General features: G+C 41.1%; 1 long non-coding RNA gene across 1 annotated transcript in view; it reads left to right on the top strand.

Moving 5' to 3' along the window:
- Positions 1-11,068: 11,068 nt before the first annotated feature.
- The window catches only part of LOC113490542, a 16,192-nt gene continuing 12,091 nt past the window's right edge, over positions 11,069-15,169 (top strand). Inside the window, exon 1 of the long non-coding RNA XR_003400255.1 lies at positions 11,069-11,227. This is a non-coding gene — a long non-coding RNA (uncharacterized LOC113490542). The remainder of the gene's footprint in view (positions 11,228-15,169) is intronic.

The following is a 15,169-nucleotide window of genomic DNA, read 5'->3' as shown; positions in this document are numbered from 1 at the left end:
ACACATGCGTCTTCCACCACCCTCACCCCGCCTCCCCCAACCAGAAAGCAAAAGAATAAGCAGAATTCTCCGGAAGGATAAGGAATTAAAAATGGAAGAAACTGAATGTTCAGAATAATACATACCTGAAGAGTAAAAAGACCCCTTCAAAATACTTCTCAGGATCAATGTTTAGCACCACAGTAACAGATTGTTACCAGTGAATGATCCTAATGAAGAATAAACACTAGGTAAAGAATTGGAGTTACTAAATGAAGTATTATTAAAAACCTTAACCTAGCTTTCTTGTGTACCTATAAAAACATTAGTCCCTCCTCTGGGGCTGCCCGTATTCGTTGTGTTCACTTTTAAAAGGGAAGGAGCCCTGGCATGGAAGGGCTGGCGAGTTGCTGGGAGGGGGTCGCGGCTCCCTGACCAGGGCGGCGCTGCTCTTCAGTTCTGCTCCCAGCACCCGGGGAGGGGCGGGAGCTGTGGGTGCTGCTTTCTGGCATCATCCAGGCACCGTGTTAGGAGCTTTGTGGTGCAGGAGATACCCTTTCCTCACAAAGTGAAGAAGGTCCTCCAAGCCCCTGTTTACTTTCATTTTCTTGTTGGCCAGTGGTGTGGGTGGCTTCTGCTGAGGGGCTGGCAGGAGTAAGGAGCCAGAGAACAGAGGGGGGGCGAGGTTTTCACGGGCGGTGGGAAGAAAGAAAAATAGATGAGCATATGAGAAACTTCTTCCTCCTAAACAACTTGCTCAGCAGAATATTCTTGCATGATTGGCAGTGCTAGATAAAAGCTTGGGTAGGTGGATCTCCTGAATACTGAGAGTGTCTGTCGAACCTGCAGGGATGGTCACCACCTGCCCCAAGAGTGGCATTAACTCCCTTGAGAGGGGTGGGAAGTCGTGATAGTCTGGACAAGAGCAATGCTACTCATAAATGAGATTTAGGGAAATAAAAATGTCTTTCAAAGTAACTCTGCAAACATGCCGATTTCGTAGTACTGTAAATAGTGAACTGGCACAGACGCTTGAGATGAACTGCTTAGGTGACTAATGATGTGTGGTTTCCATCGGGATGGTTTCCAAGACATCATTCTTGCAGTGACCGATTTCTGCCACAAGGTGCCAGCATTTCACTAAAAATGGTGTCAGACTGTAGCACTACAGTTAGCACAAAAGCTGAAAACTGGAGTTGTGAGGACAGGTTTTTGGAACAGTTTAATGTTGATTAGCCTGTGCAGTATAATAGACACTTTTCAAATGAACATGGTTGATGCAGATGCACTTTAAAGAGATTTATATTGCTGTAGAAACTCTGGTCATTCAGACGTTCCAACTAAGAAGTCATCAGTTACAACTTTAAAAGTTTAGACATAGCATATAGTTATCTACGTCTCAGAAGATTGATAGTGGCTATGGCTGAGCTCTCTGCTTTCCAGCTCGGTGGCTCTTTTTTTCCGATGAGTAAGAGAGGCAAAAAGAAATAAGGAAAATGCAAAGCGGCATGGTAAAAGACCTGAATGACCTGAAATATGCAGCCCTACAGGACCAATGAAAAGAATGTAAATGTGGGTAGATGAAATGTAGGAGAGAATTCGAATAACCACATTGAAAAGATTAGGATCTCACCCAGACCACTGTAAGTTCTGTAGGAGGATTAGGAGATAGAACAGCAGGGAAAAAGGGTTGGTGTGTGAGAGGAGAAATTGAGGTGTGTGTGAGCGACAAATTTCTCCATCACTTCTCCCAGTAGTGGCTAATATGGGAAGATGACTGTCCTAAATACCACCTTTACCAGTAGTAGAGAGGAAATGTGTTTTTTAAAAAAAAAAAAGAAAAAAAAATGCTATTTTTTAAAAAAAAGCTGCTGATAGAGATTTTGAGATACTAACAAATTACAGTCATTAAACCAGATAGTTGTGAAGGCTGATAGAGATGGAAGCAGCTGTATGTTACTACAAGTTAATAAAAAGTTCCGAGGATTGTTGGAGCTCCTGGCCCACCCTGCCCAACTTCAGGGCGTGAGCTGCACTGTGCTGGGTGCACACGTGTGTTCTGACTCTGTCCAGAAATAGGGCTGCACACATGCAGTAGAACGAGATGCCCACATACATTTGGGTCTCTCAGATGTGTCTTTCTGCCCCTCTGCAGTTGTTTGCCTGGAAAATAATTGCCTGTATTTGTGACTGCTCCCTTGCACACACCTGGCTGTCAGCACAGGTGCCATATAACTAAAAGAAACCTTGTTCTTCTGTTTTTTCCTGTCTCGGTGAACATTACTACTGTCCTTTGTTCTGCAGGACTGCATTTCTCTGGGCACTCTCTCCAGCACAGGTCTTTCTTTAGTTTCTCATACTTGAATCTTTGCCTGGCTTTAATCTCTTAAATTCAGCTACACAATTCATTCTTTGCAGGTAAAAATATTTATGTTTGCCCTCAGTGCTGCATCATCCTCTCCTTTTGCCTGGATTAGGGCAGCCTTGCCTGCTTGTGTCAGTCCAGTTAGAGCTGCACAAATGACTTTTCGGGGTTGTTGCTCTGGCTGTGCCGTTTCTTTCTTTGCATCTTTCCCATGGTTCCAGTCATTAGATGAAACTGCTTGTTGCCAGTTAAAGGACTTTCATGGCCTAAGGTCATCTCGGCTTTTTCCCCTCGGCTTTAACAGTGATACAAGGCTTCATTGCCTGCTTGTCAAAGTGTCAGGTAGTTGCATTCCTGTTTTCTCCTACCCTGCCTGTCATGCACTGGTGTCACTGCAGTTACCACACAAGTTTCTTCATTTGCTTTCTCAATTTTTTTTTTTTTTTTTTTTTGGCTTGCCTACAAGTAACAACCCAATACTCAAGTCAGATAATTTTTCAAGATGGGTCCCGGTACTGTATTACTGAGGGTTTTTGCTTATCCATCCCATGCTGACACTTGGGCAAAATCTCCTTTTACTCCTGCGTGTGCTATGCTTATTATGTGGGGATGCTCTGAGTATCTAACATCTTGGTAAGTATATGTCCAGTATAAATTAATAAAAGCATATGCAAAACACTGTTGGAATGGAGGGTAATATTTTGTGGGCTACTGCGGGGTTCAGTATCATGATGGGAGGGGTTGAATATGTCAGTTAAGCATTAAATTTGTAAAATTAATAATTGACTAGTGTAGAGAGGGTTGTCTGAAACTGGGAAGACATAACAAAGGTAAATGTGTCTCTGGAGGGTGCACAAAGGCAAAACACAGGTCGCGTTAATGGAAATGTGTTATGGCCCCTGCTTGGAATGTCTGTTTATGATACTTATCTAATAAGCAGCTGGGGTCTAAATTTTACTTAGGTGTCCTGGATATTCTGGATGAGCAACTCTACCTGGGTGGTTTGGGGTGATTTTGCAGTTAATAGTGAGGTTTATAGTGAGGTTTATAGTTAATAGTGAGGTTTATAGTTTATAGTGAGGTTTATAGTTAATAGTGAGCAGAGCTGGTAATGCAGGGCAGTGCTGCAGTGGAGACCTGCAGCCTCTGTCTCCTCCCGAGGGAGGGTGATTCTGCTTGCAAAAGCTCACAGGACTGTGGGTTCACAGCAGCCTGAACAGGCAGCTCCTGCCTGGCACCCCCTTTCCCTTGGCTTTCCCCCCATTTAGCCTGGGGCTGCGCTCAGCTTGGTGCAAGGTCCCATTCTGTTTGGAGATGGGTGACTTAAGCAATTGTAAACCAATTTTGAATTACTATATACAAGCTTAAGGCAGAATATGGTTTAACTTTATTGCTATAAGACAATGCTTGTGAAAAGTCGAAATCCTAGAGTACGTATAAATGAGTGCTGTAATGATCCCTTTTGACTTGGAGAATTCAGTTTAAATCGGGATTTGACAAATAGACTGTGTGTGTCTGACCAAGGTTTGACATCATTAGAGGAGTACATGGTTCAGCTGCGATCATGTCATCCATAATCAAGGAAAGAGTTCCTTCAGTGATCAGTTGGCAGAAATTTTTGTGAGAGTCCAATTACTTTGTTTTCCATATGGACGAATGTCTAATTGTCCATGGAATAAAGGTGACCATAAATATTTACCATCAACTCATGTATGTGTGCTAACAAATTGACTGGTTGAAAGTCATGGACCTTGAGTGTAGGTGCTTTCTGTTTAAACCTTAAAGCCTATTCTCAAAAGAGTAGAATAGTTTCTGCATAAAGAAAACCAGTACTTCAGCACTGATGCGGTTGGAGCTTTATGGTCTGCCTTCAGAATACCGTGTGGTATAGTAACTTGGGGCAGATACTTTTCTGTTACTATAAGGTGAATGAAAGTTCTGTGAGCTGCTTGGGTTTTATTACCATATCATAGCTTGTAACTCATGCTGTTAGCAAGGGCTGACATTGCAGGGAATACTAGTTGTCTTGGCATTGTCCCAAATTTGTTAAAAGTTTTCAGCCGGTGCCGCGGGGGCACAACTGCTGCGATGTGCATAGAGGCATTAACTGGCTAACAGATGTGCTTCAGGGTCGTTCTCAGGAACTAAACATGTTTTGTACTCTGGTGGTATTCTCACCTTAAGGGGAAGCAGGTAACGGCAGCATTCAGTGAGTCACTGTGCCCAGCTTTGCCTTTCCTTCAGTGGATTTGAGGAGGATGGAGGCTTTGCTTTCCCGTCTCGCCTGCTGTTAGTAGGCCAGCGAGCAGGAGGGCTTCCAAGCCACTTTCTCAGGTGATGGCACCCAAAACATTAAAACTTCACAATGACCTGGCAGTTTCAGTTCAGTCTGGGGGATTTTCTCAGTGAACCCTGGCTGGGTAAGGTGTGTTGCAGTAGGTGTGGCTGGGTGTTACTGTCTGCTGTCCAACAGTGTATCTGCGTGTGAAATCTCTCCTGTTCTTCTTTCTGGATAAACACACAGGGTCACATTTTGGTGTTAATTTGTCAATCAAGTTCAATAATTCTGAGTCTTTTTAAGCGTTAACACTGTTCTGAATTGGTTTGTTATTTTCTATGCTTTAAACACCAACACGGGATAATTTATGAAATTCTTTCATCTCTTCCATTTCTCCTGTTCCTGCAGTGGCCTTCTGCCCTCGCTTCGCTTGGCACAGGCCGTGCTCTAGAGGACTTCTGTACCCGCACGGCAGAACTGGCAGATTTCTCTGCTCCTCCATATATCCTGGCAGTATATAGTGTGCCTTTCAACGGTAAAATTACGAATTTTTATTCAGAGTAAATTCTCTTTTCCACTCTAATATATACTTAAGTACAACAAATTCAGCACCTCTTGCTGTGTGGAGAGGAATAAGGACACACGAGTGCTGCCCTACTCGGCATGGCCACAGAAGATACAGTCTAGTCCAGTTACAGGGACCCTCACTCAGGTTTAGGCCCCTAATTATCTTTGAGACTGGGTTTTAGTTTCTGAAGTTGGCGATCCAGAGGCTACATGTGAGTGTGTGCCTAATGATACAGAAAGCATCCAATAGGACTTAAAAGGCAGAATGCTCCATTTTTTAAAATAGTATAATTTTCTCAGCATCACACATTAGGAACTTGTGTTCCAATCTGTCTTCAGGCATTTTGTAAAATCTTCTGGTAACACAAGTAAAGGAATCTGCTTTGACTACAACCTATACTGAAAAATTTAGTAAGACCAGGCACATTTCCCAAAGAACTTTATGGCTTCATAAGGAAAGGCCCATCAGCTCAGTGATACAGGTTATTAAAATGTTGATAATTTAAATGCAGTATTACACCTGTATACTTCTTGTGAACATTTGTGTGATTTAAATTTGATCTCTCAAAATGTTCATGAATGAAGGAGGTTCATTTCAAGAACATGTGAGTATTCATTAGTATTTTTGCATTATTCTTCTAGCTCTTCTTTGGTACACAGTTCAAACAACAGGATCTGTACTTGGAAAGACACTAATTAGGGGATTTTGAAGCTGATGGATAAATGACACACTTTTTTACATGCTGAAGTATAATAGTTTCAGAATATCAAAATAGTTTCTCTAACTTAACAGGTTAGGGTTTTTAGCAGTGGCAGAACACTAAGAAACTGGCCTTTTTGTTTTGTGGCTTGGTGAAGTTTGTTCCGAATAAATTTTTTGCTTACAGAAATGTCTGCTACAGATAGTGTCAAAGTGTCAGAGAAATGTGAGAAATTTTCTGATATCTAGAAAAAACAAAATGACTTTGACAGGGAAGCCTGTCCTGCCAACATGATCATAGCTATAGTAGTCATCAGTTCAGTTCACTTTGTTCAGCTCTTACTTTAGGCTTGATGAGCTATAAATTCTATACCTTGTCCTCTCTGGAACAAACACCTAGACAAGGATGTTCTAGCCAAGGCACTTTTAACAATTCCATAGGGGAAAAACTGCTGAAGGTACTGTTTGGTAGCTCAATGATTCTGTAAACAGCAAGTGAAACAGGTATACAGAGGTGATATTTCCTTTTTTTTAATTGGTTTTGTTTTTCCCTTGAGTAGCCTGTTTTTTCACAAGTCCCATAAAAGCCAGTGGAAATTGCAGGTGCTTGTACTTGCAGTTTTGGATGGTTCGTTTTTACTTTTACTTTTTCCACAGAAGTAGATTTTAATTCCGTTCTCACTTATTTCTGAATTATTTTCCCCACATGTACTTCCTTGATATCCAAGAGGCTCAGAGTCTTCTGTTGTCTGGGTTCAATGACAGTACAGTATCTCTTGGTCAGCGACCTTTGTTACTTTTTAGTTCCATACCTTTCTCTATTAGTATGAAGTTATTTAGAATTTATTTTCCTTTTGTACGGATTTACCATTACTTACATTCTGCAACTCCCCCTTCAGCCATAGAGTCTTTCAGTATTAGTCTTTAATAAAAGAATCTGAAAGCTGAAATTCATCTAGTGATTGTGAACATGTAAACTGATTTGAATTTTTGGTTCTTCTGTAGGTTTGTGAAATCTTGGATCAAACTGCTAAACTTTAGTCAGAGGGTGCTATGCAAGTGGAGCACAAACTAAAGCACTTTGAATTCAGACGATCTCTCTTAGTCTCAATGCCTCACCTGTAAAATAAGGTGAATATTTCTAAACTTTGTAATCAATTTAGACTTTATGGCTTTTAAGCAGGAATTCTTTTAGGAATTTATACTAAATTTATACATCTATTGTGTCCTCTAAAACCAATTCAAGGATTTTTGATTTGCTGTTTTTCCTTTTTTTTTTTTTTAAATGATTATGAATGTAAATCTGCTGACAGGACTTTTAAATGAATTTTTTATTCATATTGTAAAATGTAGGGCTTAATTGTTTATCAGGCGTTCAGTACATATCCATAAACCACAGGCTAGAACTAAAATACTGTATTAGTATCACTACTTTTTTTTTTAACCTGTTGTAAATTCGCAGGGCATTGTGAAGAGAGGTGAAGTTGTGTTGGAGGCTGCCAGAAGCTGCAGAGTCCCAATCCTGATGGTGCCGTCTGGAGGTGACCAGAAGAGGACAGTGTGGATTGTTGCCGATTCCCTCTGCAACTTGCCTAACCTGGGCCTTACTGACAAGGAGCTGGCAACCAGCGGAGCTGGAAATCCCAAGGTAGAACAGACGACTGGAGACTCTACTAAAGCCTTAACCGTCTTGTCAGTGCAATGACAATTTACCACAATTTAGGAAGCCACTTCCCAGTTTAGGAGCATGAAGTCCCCATGTCAGTATCAGGGTTAATATAACACATTTCAAAAGGACTCAACTTGCCTGTACAATACAGAGTAGAGATAACATGCGGTCACAGAATAATTGTGTCTCATTTCTGAAGCTATCTCGAGCAAAGACAACAAGTCCTTTTAAGGTATTTGAGACATACACTCAAGGGAACTGTCTTTCATCCTGTACAAAACTCCAATTGCTTCTTTTATTGTTATGGGTAGTCTGTGATGCTGAAAGAACTACATAGCTGGTACCCAAAGACTGTCCCAGACCTGTTTCAGATGATGTAGTTCAGACTGTGGTGGGAGAAAGGACTTGCCATTTTTTTAGATACTGCATTTTATTTATTGCTTTTTTAATTGAGATATTGTTAGAAAGTGGATTCTGTGCAGGCTTCAACTGTCAGTTTAGTACTCAGGTTAAGTGCAGTACTATAAACAACAGTTCAGATGGTAGGCTTTTTAAGCAACAGCCTATTAGAATGAAAGTTCATTAATTTATATTTTATTCCTGTTGTTGACAGTGACTTAAATCCTGCTTATAAACACCTTGAGAAATAAAATATGAACTGCTTTTGGGTCCATATGCAAATGAGCCATAAGGGCTTAGCATTAACAGTCTAGTTTTTGCCTCTCTGAAAATGAGGCCTGCATGTAAAAGGCAATAGTTACTATGCGTCGTAAATCACAATGTAAAGAAACTACAATAAAACGAAAACTAATTTTAGAGTTCTGTGAATTCCTGCCGAAAACATTATCTAGAACTATAGGGTATCTTTTATTATTGCCAGTTTGTCATGGATAAAACAGTGAAGAGTAAATTTTGATCTTCTTTTTTTCCCCAACTAGTGACAGAGTTATTTTCAGTGCTGGCTGCGTATGGTTTTTGTGGACTGTGAAGTGACACTTGGGAATTTCTTGTACTTTTACAAATTGTACTGTATAATTGTGTCCTGCGTGCAGCGTAGCCACTTTGGGGAGAACACTCTCTGACAAATCCGGAAGTGTTGAAGTGAGTAATCTTGGATCTAGACTTTGCTCACACTGTGCTGCCGGGAGCTGAAGGAGCTTGCCGAGCTCAGGAAGCTTCAGGGTCTAGGATCTTGGTGCTGCATGCTATGCCAGTTTTTGAATAATTGAAAACATTCTTTCAAGGAAACTGCAATCCCTTGGTGAAGAAGAAAGTTCACTTGCTGTCTTTGCCCAGTTGAAGATGATCTTCCTTATACCCCCTGGCTGATTCTGAAATGCAGAGCATATCAGAAGCAACAATAAAGGGCATGATCCCTAGTGATGCTGTGCCCTGAACTTGCCTTGAATTTAGCATGGGTTGTGTGTTCCACAGCCATTCTAGAGGCAAGCTTGCAAATTGTTCAGTATGTGTCAGCCTTTAGCTTAGAGTTTAAATAGGTGTGATTTTCAGGTTTCTAGTCTTTCCTAGATCCCGACCCTTTTGGTAATCCCTTGGATTTCCCATCCACTGCTCATCTGATTTTTCCTTCTTTATCTTATCCTTTATGCAGGCCACTTTGCACAGCTAGTGACTTTTTACCAAAGATCAGTAGAATTAATTCCTTCTTAAAAGAGACGATGTTTTGGTAAGCTGTATGAAGGATACTTCCTATTACTAGGCCTGATTCTCTCCTAGGCTTACCATGGCAGTGGGAACAGGTTTGTTTTGCTCAGTGCCTCAGTGCAGGTGTGGTACTGACCTGTAGATGATCCTTAGAACAAAGTGAATAACTCCTGCCCTACTTTCCTACAGCCTTTTGAATGTGCAAAAAATGTTATGTTCTGCACATAGTACTGACTTCCTGAAACTAAATTCAGAATATTGTGGTAAGACAAAAATGCTGTTTTGCTAGAAAAAGATAGAATAAGGCCCAGGAAATGATTGGGGTGGGGCTGTGGTTCTGATTTACCAGCCTGGTGCAGTTCTGACCTTCTTCCCAACAGCTTACCTGAAATTAAACTTCTGGTTGTAGATGAATTAAGTACAAAAACTGTGAAAAGACTGCCAGTAATGTTCGGCACACCTTGTCTTACCAGTCCTGCAGTATTCTATTTTTCCAGTGCGGTGGTCTGTGGAGCCATGGCAGACTTGTGTAAATCATTTCTTCCTTCATCAGTAACAGCATGGGTAATCAGTTACACAGTTTGTTTTCAGATATAAGGCTAGTTATGTATTTCACTACTAAGATCCAAACTCTTGTTTTGCAGTTGAGAGTAGACCATCCTTTGAGCTTGACTGAAACTGGTTATCTTTATTCTGGAAATGCAGGTTTGATTTGTGGTTTAAAAAAAATTTCAAGGCCAACCTAAAATAATGCATCTTGGCTTTATAGTGTCTTAAGTTTAGTCCTTAGTAGGGTTATAACAGATGGCAGTGCTCTGCAGGAGCACAGAGATGTCTCCTTCCTTTCATTTTTTGACACCAAGGAAGATTGTAATTAATCCTGTTAGCCAAAAGCTTGTCATTTGTTCAGTGTTATTTTTGCCCTTGTATTTGCAGAAGGCAGCCAAACAGGCTTAGTGTCTGTTTAGGTCTATAGCAGAGATGAAACAAGGAAACTGAAAATTTCCTTAACAAAAAACTGCAGCCCTCTCTCTCCTTTCCTTGCATTGGAGCCACAACCAGCAAGAGCCTCTTTGGGGTTTTTTGTACAAATCAAGCAGAATCTTTCCTGGTGTATGTAAGTATCAGCATATCTATTTGCTTCTTGCATATATTGTATGCTGGCTTCTGTCTCTTCATTCTTTGCTACTCTTTCCTGTGACAGCCATCCACCAAAGTGTCAGCAGGAGCATTCTGCTTTTTGGTGGTGGTGACCAGCAGTTTTTCTGTGAAGACACTGTTTTCCAGCTGTAGCACAGCTTCCTGCTGACTGATTTTTACTTTATGGAGGCATTCAGCTACTTAAAAATTCTCAGCGTAAGGGTTTAGTGGAATTTGAGCTTGCTTGTTTTGGTCTGTGGCTGCATTAGAGTTTGGATTATGGGGTTTTCAGAAGTGTATGTGTCAAGACAGACTCTGCACATGCACCTGAGGATCTGAGTAAGTGGCAGGTGTACACAGCAACTTCTGTTGACAATTGTTTGTGTTTTATAACAAGCAGCTCAATAGGGTCCCCGATCAGAAAGAGAGGTTTGATTTCAGCCTGAGCAATTCATAAGAGCTTGTTCAAGAATGGAAACAGAATCAGATTTCGATTCCTTTAAAAGTCAAAAGCAAGCTGACAAACACCCAAAGTAGATGGGGGTGTTTTGTGGGACCTCCACTAGCATGGACCACCAAAACTAAAGTGTCTGATGGTTCTTAAGCTCAAGATATTGATTTTCTTGGCATATTATTGTAAATTAGATGAGTTAGTCTTTGCCAAGACCCCATCCTGTGATAATCACAAAAGTGTGGATTACTGGAAAGCAGAGGGAAGGAGTAGCTGCCAGTGATGTGGTGCAGCTGCTGTGGCTGTTCTCAGTGTGGTGATAACCCTGTTCTGGCTTAGCAGAGGAGGTGAGGGAAGATGCAGCCCTGCTTGTTGCTTGTGGTCATAAGCAAGAGGGTGAACTTCTGAAGCGGGTAAGTGGTTCTAAAGATATTCATTCTTATTTATTTTCTTCTTTCGTAACAGTTAAAGTGTAGTTATTTAACACTGTGAGATTCGGGTGCACTTAAAAAAGAAAAAAAAGTGTTGATTCATACACATTCTGTAAGAAGAGTTTTAAAAACGGCATCAGAAACAATAGCCACAGCTCAGCTTCTGTCTGGCTGAGCCCAGGCTGTGGCTTGGGTGTGCTAAAGAGCGTTGTGACGTGCCCGGCTGCCAGAGGCAGCTCCAGCTGCAGCCCATGAGCAGGGCTGGTTGGTAACTCCTCTGAGCACCAGGCACCCAGTTCTGATCTCCGGGACGCCTTGTGTCAGTTCTCAGGTAGCCCTGTGAGATCGCACAATGCACTGCTTATTGCCAGCCATAGCGCCTAACTGACTTTAAAAGAATTTCCTAAAATGCTGTTAGAAGGGCTTAGACTACTGGAAGTTGCAAACAGATATAATGATGCAATTAACCTTTTCTGGATTAATTGTTTCAGCTTCATGGTAATTATTTCCGTTTCTGGATTAATTATTTCAGCATGTTATTATTGCCTCTGAAATGAATTCTGAGGTTAATTTGATTGATCTCGGCCACTGTTTCTTAAAGTTGCCTTTTGTTAATTAAAAAACAACCCCCCAAAAATCCGAACAAAACCCAAAAGCAACAATAAGAAAACCAATGCAGAAAAATAAACCCCAAAACTTTTGTGCAACTTTCTATGATCAGTGCTAAATGTATCACAGAAACTATGAGTAAATTCTTCAAGGATTTTCACTTAGGCATGGGATTAAACAACACACTTAAAGCTACTAATAGCATGTTAGGATCAGAGAACAAAATTCTACACACACAAATTAGCTCAAAGAAATATCCTGTGATGAGATCATGAAGCTGGACTAGAGCTTGATGTAATACTAGTGAACAAAATTGGCAACCAATACATATTGAAAATCAAAGAATTATTTTAGATGGTAGAAGTGAGACTGTATAAAATCAAAGGTCTTGGCCTTTTGTTTTTTTGAGGAGAAAAGCCAAACGGGCTTTCATTCTTTCTAATCTGCAGTATCCTCAGCTCTGTAGATGCTGCTGCTCTTCTGTCTTTCTGGTACTGTTCCTAGGTGTAAGCATGGTGACAGAAAGATGCAGTTTTAAAATGGAAGCCATAGTAAAACACAGCTGTATTTTGATCTCTGGAGGGAAAAATCACACAGGATTTGCTTCCAGGTGATTGCCTTCTGCTTCTCCTTTTATGTTTACTGACTTTTAAACACATTAAGACAGCAAAGAAACTGAAAGTTACTCACTGTAACTCAAATAAATCATAGAAAAAGATCAATAGACCATTATATCGCTCAGGCCAACTTTCCCTGTGATTTCTTCTGTTTACTGCTGGTAGTGTTAGAAAGCTTTAAGAGTTCCCAGTTATGTTTTTAATGCTATTAGAAAGTTGGAAACACCTGGAGTGTTAGCTCTTCCACTCATCTGTCAAGAGATGCATGTGTTACCCGTTCCTGAATTAAGCACATTTTTTACAGACAAAGCAGTAAAAACTCAATTGTGTTATTGTACAATGTGCTGTGTCTAGACGAAAAGGCAAGAGAAGTCATTTACTCTCCAGGGAGTCGGATATTGAAGTGAAACGGGAGTGATAGAGCTGTAGAGGTTCTGTGGTCCATCAAGGTTTCCCACTGTTGTTGTGTTTAGATACAAGACTATATGCTGAGAAATTAATTTGAAAACTGCAAAGTCCTCTGTCTGTGACTCTGAATACAACCCTGTATAACTCCTGATGCTCCATCAGCTGTGTGTGCTGCTAGGGACAGTTTTCCCCTAACTGTCATAAAAATGTTCTAAATGTTCTATAGTCTAGTTTCATTCAGTTAATAAAAATTTGAAGTGTGTTTCTGTGCTGGTTGACTAGAAAATCTAGTTCCAAGGAAGATACGCTGTGGAAGAAGCTGGCTAAAGAAAGATGACATTTTTCTGAATGTGCAGTTTGCTAGGCATAAGACAAGGACGGAAAGCGAAGCTTGATTTAATGCTGTATAAAAACTCTCCAGGATTCTTGCTTTCCCCCAGAAGCTGTGTGTCAGTAGCTATTACAGCATGCTGGATGTAGGTCTTGAGGATCCCGGCACGGCCACACAAACAGGACTTGATCATTAATGAAGTCACAGCACATGTCCTGAAGTGCTACACCAGGAGAAAGCTTCTGCTGAATCTTACACGACAGCCAGTGTAAGTCTCACTGCCTCCACTCCATATGCAGAGGACCTTTGTGACTTTGTCACAAAAGCAGGCTGGTTTATCTAGATCAGCTTTTCCTGTATCTGTTTGTGCATGTTATGCCACTCATGGAATTTGAGTTCTGTGATACCTTAAATAATGGTCAGAATGGAACAGCTGTAAGATGAGTCTCCTGCTGTACTGATACCTCAGGCCACCTGGCTGGGTATTTAGTGAATTAATCTGTTTGTATAGAGAATTTCTAGACAGCTGTTCTCTTACAGGGCAGCAAGCAGTGTAGCAATCACTCTGATGCTAGAGCTCATGGAATAATGTTGAGTGTAGCCAAGATCCATTAAGGTTGTAATCTCACATGTTAGTGTAAATGGAAAGTTGAGTACACTGCAGTGTGAAAATAATGATGGTTGCTAACAACTGTTCAAACGCTAACACTAATTTAAGAAATAGTGAGCTGTCTGAACTAGCAATCAAGAGTTTCCTTGGATTTGCAAAAGAAAGGCTAGGTAGCCTCATTTTATAGAAATTCTTGGTTTATAGAGGAAGAGGTAGCACTAATAATCATCGTGAGCCTCTTCATTTCAGTGCTGCTTTTTTCACATGTGCAAATTCTTGTTCACTCTGGCTGCTCATGAAAATGTTGTTTGTGCAGACCAAGGGCATCTGCAAAGCAGGAATGTGAAAGGTGCCGTATAAATGTGTGGCCTTCCACGCCAGCACACTGGCTGAATTAAAGGGTTTCATGTTGGGACCTTGGGAAGTCATCCCTCATGAATCAGATCATGCATCTCCTCCAGGAGCTGCTTTTTTTTTTTCTGGTACCTTGTGCATCACATACCTGCAGACTGCAAAGAGGCAGTTTGCTGGGTTAAGTTTTGGAACTGGCTCTGTTAAGTTCGCTGTGAATCACTGAGGTGTCTAAGAGTGAATTCAGCCTCGATAAGGGGTGTTACAGCCAGGAGGATACAGGGTAGTCTGGAAGTGTTCCTGGGTCAGTTCCTGTGCAGTGTCCATACCGGCGTACCCGTGTGTGTGGTATAAAACCTTTTATCTGCCACACGTCTCACTGGTTTTCAGCAGCCCCCTCCGTGATGAATGTTCACACCGGTTTCTGCTCCCCTTAAATACAAGCTACCCCAAATACCCCCTTTCTCTGGAAAATCTGGTATTGTTCTATTAATACTGGAGATGCTAAGAAATTCAAGGAGCTTAATAAAGGAGTAAAAATATTAGAGTTGTCTAAAGGTGAATGAATGTTGCAGTCCAGGTGTATGAACCCCCGTAAACACCAGTGGTGGGGTCTGTCTCTCAAAGGTAAACTGGCACAGTTTTCACCTCCTCGGAAGCATTTGTGTGCTTTAGTCAGAAAGCATCTATGCGTTTTCCCTGCTGAATGCTGCCAGCAAGCACTGTTTCACTTAGAAGTATATGATAGCTTTATTCATTTCTGCTTTGATAATTGCAGTGAATGATTTCCTTGTCTGCTGAACAGCTTTTCTGTTGTTTTGAGACTCGTTTTAGTGCAAATGCCTTTTGAGGCCTGAGTTTGACTGAAAGACAGCCAGATGGGAAACATGTTTTGACTGAGAGATGCCTGAGATTTGTAGCCTTCAAGCTTGTGGTCAAAACAGGGGCAGCTCAGAACACACTGACCATTGGAAAAAGGGGATGTCAAGAATGTATAG

Source organism: Athene cunicularia, unplaced genomic scaffold (assembly GCF_003259725.1).
Source record: "Athene cunicularia isolate RWA unplaced genomic scaffold, athCun1 SCF_13, whole genome shotgun sequence".
In the NCBI taxonomy this organism is placed as follows: domain Eukaryota; kingdom Metazoa; phylum Chordata; class Aves; order Strigiformes; family Strigidae; genus Athene; species Athene cunicularia.
This window is presented reverse-complemented; position numbering and strand designations above follow the sequence as displayed.